Genomic DNA, 5,000 nt, shown 5'->3' with positions numbered 1-5,000 from the left:
GGCCCAGCGCTGCTTAGCTTCCAAGATCAGACGAGATTGGGCTTGTCCAGGGTGGTGTGGCTGTAGGTATTGGTTTTCTAATGACCTACATCACTTATACATTTTAAAACCAGCATTGAAGGAAGCCAGAACAAGAGAGAAGAAAAAAAGGCCTACAGCACCTGGTATTCCCAGGTGGTCTCCCATCCAAGTACTAACCAGGCCTGGCCCTGCTTAGCTTCCAAGATCAGACGAGATTGGGCTTGTTCAGGGTGGTGTGGCTGTAGGTATTGGTTTCCTAATGACCTACATCACTTATACATTTTAAAACCAGCATTGAAGGAAGCCAGAACAAGAGAGAAAAAAAAAAGTACTAACCAGGCCCGGACCTGCTTAGCTTTCAAGATCAGATACATCTATACATCTAGAAACCAGCATTGAAGGAAGCCGGAACAAGAGAGAAGAAAAAAAGGCCTACAGCACCTGGTATTCCCAGGTGGTCTCCCATCCAAGTACTAACCAGGCCTGGCTCTGCTTAGCTTCCAAGACCAGACGAGATTGGGCTTGTTCAGGGTGGTGTGGCTGTAGGTATTGGTTTCCTATTGACCTACATCTCTTATACATCTCAAAACCAGCATTGAAGGAGGCCGGAACAAGAGAGAAAAAAAAAAGCCTACAGCACCTGGTATTCCCAGGTGGTCTCGCATCCAAGTACTAAGCAGGCCTGGCTCTGCTTAGCTTCTAAGATCAGGCTTGTTCAGGGTGGTGTGGCTGTAGGTATTGGTTTCCTATTGACTTACATCTCTTATACATCTAAAAACCAGCATTGAAGGAAGCCGGAACAAGAGAGAAAAAAAAAAAGCCTACAGCACCTAGTATTCCCAGGTGGTCTCCCATCCAAGTACTAACCAGGCCTGGCCCTGCTTAGCTTCCAAGATCAGACGAGATTGGGCTTGTTTAGAGATGTGTAGCTGTAGGTTTTGGTTTCCTATTGACCTACATCTCTTATTATCTCAAAACCAGCATTGAAGGTAGCCGAAACAAGAGAGAAAAAAAAAAGGCCTACAGCACCTGGTATTCCCAGGTGGTCTCCCATCCAAGAACTAAACAGGCCCGCCCCTGCTTAGCTTCCAAGATCAGACGAGATTGGGCTTGTTCAGGGTGTTGTGGCTGTAGGTATTGTTTTCCTATTGACCTACATCTCTTATACATCTAGAAACCAGCATTGAAGGAAGCCGGAACAAGAGAGAAGAAAAAAAGGCCTACAGCACCTGGTATTCCCAGGTGGTCTCCCATCCAAATACTAACCAGGCCCGTCCCTGCTTAGCTTCCAAGATCAGACGAGATTGGGCTTGTTCAGGGTGGTGTGGCTGTAGGTATTGTTTTCCTATTGACCTACATCACTTATACATCTAGAAACCAGCATTGAAGGAAGCCGGAACAAGAGAGAAGAAAAAAAGGCCTACAGCACCTGGTATTCCCAGGTGGTCTCCCATCCAAGTACTAACCAGGCCCGGCTCTGCTTAGCTTCCAAGACCAGACAAGATTGGGCTTGTTCAGGGTGGTGTGGCTGTAGGTATTGGTTTCCTATTGACCTACATCTCTTATACATCTCAAAACCAGCATTGAAGGAGGCCGGAACAAGAGAGAAAAAAAAAGCCTACAGCACCTGGTATTCCCAGGTGGTCTAGCATCCAAGTACTAACCAGGCCCAGCCCTGCTTAGCTTCCAAGATCAGACGAGATTGGGCTTGTCCAGGGTGGTGTGGCTTTAGGTATTGGTTTTCTAATGACCTACATCACTTATACATTTTAAAACCAGCATTGAAGGAAGCCAGAACAAGAGAGAAAAAAAAAAGTACTAACCAGCCCCGGACCTGCTTAGCTTTCAAGATCAGATGAGATTGGGCTTGTTCAGGGTGGTGTGGCTGTAGGTATTGGTTTCCTATTGACCTACATCTCTTATACATCTCAAAGCCAGCATTGAAGGAGGCCGTAACAAGAGAGAAAAAAAAAAGCCTACAGCACCTGGTATTTCCAGGTGGTCTCCCATCCAAGTACTAACCAGGCCCAGCCCTGCTTAGCTTCCAAGATCAGACAAGATTGGGCTTGTTCAGGGAGGTGTGGCTGTAGGTATTGGTTCACTATTGACCTACATCTCTTATACATCTCAAAACCAGCATTGAAGGAAGTCGGAACAAGAGAGAAAAAAAAAGGGCCTACAGCACCTGGTATCCCCAGGTGGTCTCGCATCCAAGTACTAACTAGGCCCAGCTCTGCTTAGCTTCCAAGATCAGGCTTGTTCAGGGTGGTGTGGCTGTAGGTATTGGTTTCCTATTGACCTACATCTCTTATACATCTAAAAACCAGCTTTGAAGGAAGCCGGAACAAGAGAGAAAAAAAAAAAAGCCTACAGCACCTGGTATTCCCAGGTGGTCTCCCATCCAAGTACTAACCAGGCCTGGCCCTGCTTAGCTTCCAAGATCAGATGAGATTGGGCTTGTTTAGAGATGTGTAGCTGTAGGTTTTGGTTTTGGTTTCTTATTGACCTACATCTCTTATAATCTCAAAACCAGCATTGAAGGAAGCCGGAACAAGAGAGAAAAAAAAAGGCCTACAGCACCTGGTATTCCCAGGTGGTCTCCCATCCAAGTACTAACCAGGCCCGTCCCTGCTTAGCTTCCAAGATCAGATGAGATTGGGCTTGTTCAGGGTGGTGTGGCTGTAGGTATTGTTTTCCTATTGACCTACATCTCTTATACATCTAGAAACCAGCATTGAAGGAAGCCGGAACAAGAGAGAAGAAAAAAAGGCCTACAGCACCTGGTATTCCCAGGTGGTCTCCCATCCAAGTACTAAACAGGCCCGGCTCTGCTTAGCTTCCAAGATCAGACGAGATTGGGCTTGTTCAGGATGGTGTGGCTGTAGGTATTGGTTTCCTATTGACCTACATCTCTTATACATCTCAAAACCAGCATTGAAGGAGGCCGGAACAAGAGAGAAAAAAAAAAGCCTACAGCACCTGGTATTCCCAGGTGGTCTCCCATCCAAGTACTAACCAGGCCTGGCCCTGCTTACCTTCCAAGATCAGACGAGATTGGGCTTGTCCAGGGTGGTGTGGCCGTAGGTATTGGTTTCCTAATGACCTACATCACTTATACATTTTAAAACCAGCATTGCAGGAAGCCAGAACAAGAGAGAAAAAAAAAAGTACTAACCAGGCCCGGACCTGCTTAGCTTTCAAGATCAGACGAGATTGGGCTTGTTCAGGGTGGTGTGGCTGTAGGTATTGGTTTCCTATTGACCTACATCTCTTATACATCTCAAAACCAGCATTGAAGGAGGCCGGAACAAGAGAGAGAAAAAAAAAAGCCTACAGCATCTGGTATTTCCAGGTGTTCTCCCATCCAAGTACTAACCCAGCCCAACGCTGCTTAGCTTCCAAGATCAGACGAGATTGGGCTTGTTCAGGGTGGTTTGGCTGTAGGTATTGTTTTCCTATTGACTTACATCTCTTATACATCTAAAAACAAGCATTGAAGGAAGCCGGAACAAGAGAGAAAAAAAAAAAGCCTACAGCACCTGGTATTCCCAGGTGGTCTCCCATCCAAGTACTAACCAGGCCCGGCCCTGCTTAGCTTCCAAGATCAGACGAGATTGGGCTTGTCCAGGGTGCTGTGGCTGTAGGTATTGGTTTTCTAATGACCTACATCACTTATACATTTTAAAACCAGCATTGAAGGAAGCCAGAACAAGAGAGAAAAAAAAAAGTACTAACCAGGCCCAGACCTGCTTAGCTTTCAAGATCAGACGAGATTGGGCTTGTTCAGGGTGGTGTGGCTATAGGTATTGGTTTCCTATTGACCTACATCTCTTATACATCTAGAAACCAGCATTGAAGGAAGCCAGAACAAGAGAGAAGAAAAAAAGGCCTACAGCATCTGGTATACCCAGGTGTTCTCCCATCCAAGTACTAACCAGGCCCAGCTCTGCTTAGCTTCCAAGATCAGACGAGATTGGGCTTGTTCAGGGTGGTGTGGCTGTAGGTATTGGTTTCCTATTGACCTACATCTCTTATACATCTAGAAACCAGCATTGAAGGAAGCCAGAACAAGAGAGAAGAAAAAAAGGCCTACAGCACCTGGTATACCCAGGTGGTCTCCCATCCAAGTACTAACCAGGCCTGTCCCTGCTTAGCTTCCAAGATCAGACGAGATTGGGCTTGTTCAGGGTGGTGTGGCTGTAGGTATTGTTTTCCTATTGACCTACATCTCTTATACATCTAGAAACCAGCATTGAAGGAAGCCGGAACAAGAGAGAAGAAAAAAAGGCCTACAGCACCTGGTATTCCCAGGTGGTCTCCCATCCAAGTACTAACCAGGCCCGGCTCTGCTTAGCTTCCAAGATCAAACGAGATTGGGCTTGTTCAGGGTAGTGTGGCTGTAGGTATTGGTTTCTTATTGACCTACATCTCTTATACATCTCAAAACCAGCATTGAAGGAGGCCGGAACAAGAGAGAAAAAAAAAAGCCTACAGCACCTGGTATTTCCAGGTGGTCTCCCATCCAAGTACTAACCAGACCCAGCCCGGCTTAGTTTCCAAGATCAGACGAGATTGGGCTTGCTCAGGGTGGTGTCGCTGTAAGTATTGTTTTCATATTGACCTACATCTCTTATACATCGAAAAACAAGCATTGAAGGAAGCCGGAACAAGAGAGAAAAAAAAAAAGGCCTACAGCACCTGGTATTCCCAGGTGGTCTCCCATCCAAGTACTAACCAGGCCCGGCCCTGCTTAGCTTCCAAGATCAGACGAGATTGGGCTTGTTCAGAGTGGTGCGGCTGTAGGTATTGGTTTCCTATTGACCTACATCTCTTATACATCTCAAAACCAGCATTGAAGGAGGCCGGAACAAGAGAGAAAAAAAAAAAGCCTACAGCACCTGGTATTTCTAGGTGGTCTCCCATCCAAGTACTAACCAGGCCCAGCCTTGCTTAGCTTCCAAGATCAGACGAGATTCGGC

General features: G+C 46.4%; 6 non-coding genes and 15 pseudogenes across 6 annotated transcripts; all 21 read right to left on the bottom strand.

The window, feature by feature from the left end:
• LOC142154087 (5S ribosomal RNA) overlaps positions 1-68 on the bottom strand; it is a 119-nt pseudogene extending 51 nt beyond the window's left edge.
• Positions 69-149: 81 nt separating this feature from the next.
• LOC142155701 (5S ribosomal RNA) lies at positions 150-268 on the bottom strand. Its single transcript, XR_012691810.1, has one exon. It is a non-coding gene; the product is annotated as a 5S ribosomal RNA (ribosomal RNA).
• A 182-nt stretch (positions 269-450) lies between these two features.
• Positions 451-569, bottom strand: LOC142153887 (5S ribosomal RNA; annotated as a pseudogene).
• Positions 570-839: 270 nt separating this feature from the next.
• LOC142154596 (5S ribosomal RNA) lies at positions 840-958 on the bottom strand (annotated as a pseudogene).
• Positions 959-1,038: 80 nt separating this feature from the next.
• LOC142154270 (5S ribosomal RNA) lies at positions 1,039-1,157 on the bottom strand (annotated as a pseudogene).
• Positions 1,158-1,238: 81 nt separating this feature from the next.
• LOC142155648 (5S ribosomal RNA) lies at positions 1,239-1,357 on the bottom strand. The gene has a single exon (XR_012691760.1). It is a non-coding gene; the product is annotated as a 5S ribosomal RNA (ribosomal RNA).
• An 81-nt stretch (positions 1,358-1,438) lies between these two features.
• Positions 1,439-1,557, bottom strand: LOC142153837 (5S ribosomal RNA; annotated as a pseudogene).
• A 79-nt stretch (positions 1,558-1,636) lies between these two features.
• On the bottom strand, positions 1,637-1,755 carry LOC142154338 (5S ribosomal RNA; annotated as a pseudogene).
• A 239-nt stretch (positions 1,756-1,994) lies between these two features.
• On the bottom strand, positions 1,995-2,113 carry LOC142153522 (5S ribosomal RNA; annotated as a pseudogene).
• Positions 2,114-2,385: 272 nt separating this feature from the next.
• On the bottom strand, positions 2,386-2,504 carry LOC142154140 (5S ribosomal RNA; annotated as a pseudogene).
• An 85-nt stretch (positions 2,505-2,589) lies between these two features.
• Positions 2,590-2,708, bottom strand: LOC142155650 (5S ribosomal RNA). Its single transcript, XR_012691762.1, has one exon. It is a non-coding gene; the product is annotated as a 5S ribosomal RNA (ribosomal RNA).
• Positions 2,709-2,789: 81 nt separating this feature from the next.
• On the bottom strand, positions 2,790-2,908 carry LOC142153540 (5S ribosomal RNA; annotated as a pseudogene).
• Positions 2,909-2,988: 80 nt separating this feature from the next.
• On the bottom strand, positions 2,989-3,107 carry LOC142156438 (5S ribosomal RNA). The gene has a single exon (XR_012692504.1). It is a non-coding gene; the product is annotated as a 5S ribosomal RNA (ribosomal RNA).
• Positions 3,108-3,348: 241 nt separating this feature from the next.
• On the bottom strand, positions 3,349-3,467 carry LOC142154904 (5S ribosomal RNA; annotated as a pseudogene).
• Positions 3,468-3,548: 81 nt separating this feature from the next.
• Positions 3,549-3,667, bottom strand: LOC142156372 (5S ribosomal RNA). Its single transcript, XR_012692439.1, has one exon. It is a non-coding gene; the product is annotated as a 5S ribosomal RNA (ribosomal RNA).
• Positions 3,668-3,907: 240 nt separating this feature from the next.
• On the bottom strand, positions 3,908-4,026 carry LOC142154671 (5S ribosomal RNA; annotated as a pseudogene).
• Positions 4,027-4,107: 81 nt separating this feature from the next.
• LOC142153670 (5S ribosomal RNA) lies at positions 4,108-4,226 on the bottom strand (annotated as a pseudogene).
• Positions 4,227-4,307: 81 nt separating this feature from the next.
• On the bottom strand, positions 4,308-4,426 carry LOC142153423 (5S ribosomal RNA; annotated as a pseudogene).
• An 80-nt stretch (positions 4,427-4,506) lies between these two features.
• Positions 4,507-4,625, bottom strand: LOC142154643 (5S ribosomal RNA; annotated as a pseudogene).
• Positions 4,626-4,707: 82 nt separating this feature from the next.
• On the bottom strand, positions 4,708-4,826 carry LOC142155950 (5S ribosomal RNA). The gene has a single exon (XR_012692033.1). It is a non-coding gene; the product is annotated as a 5S ribosomal RNA (ribosomal RNA).
• Positions 4,827-4,907: 81 nt separating this feature from the next.
• The window catches only part of LOC142154918 (5S ribosomal RNA), a 119-nt pseudogene continuing 26 nt past the window's right edge, over positions 4,908-5,000 (bottom strand).

Source organism: Mixophyes fleayi, chromosome 4, assembly GCF_038048845.1.
Source record: "Mixophyes fleayi isolate aMixFle1 chromosome 4, aMixFle1.hap1, whole genome shotgun sequence".
NCBI lineage: Eukaryota > Metazoa > Chordata > Amphibia > Anura > Limnodynastidae > Mixophyes > Mixophyes fleayi.
This window is presented reverse-complemented; position numbering and strand designations above follow the sequence as displayed.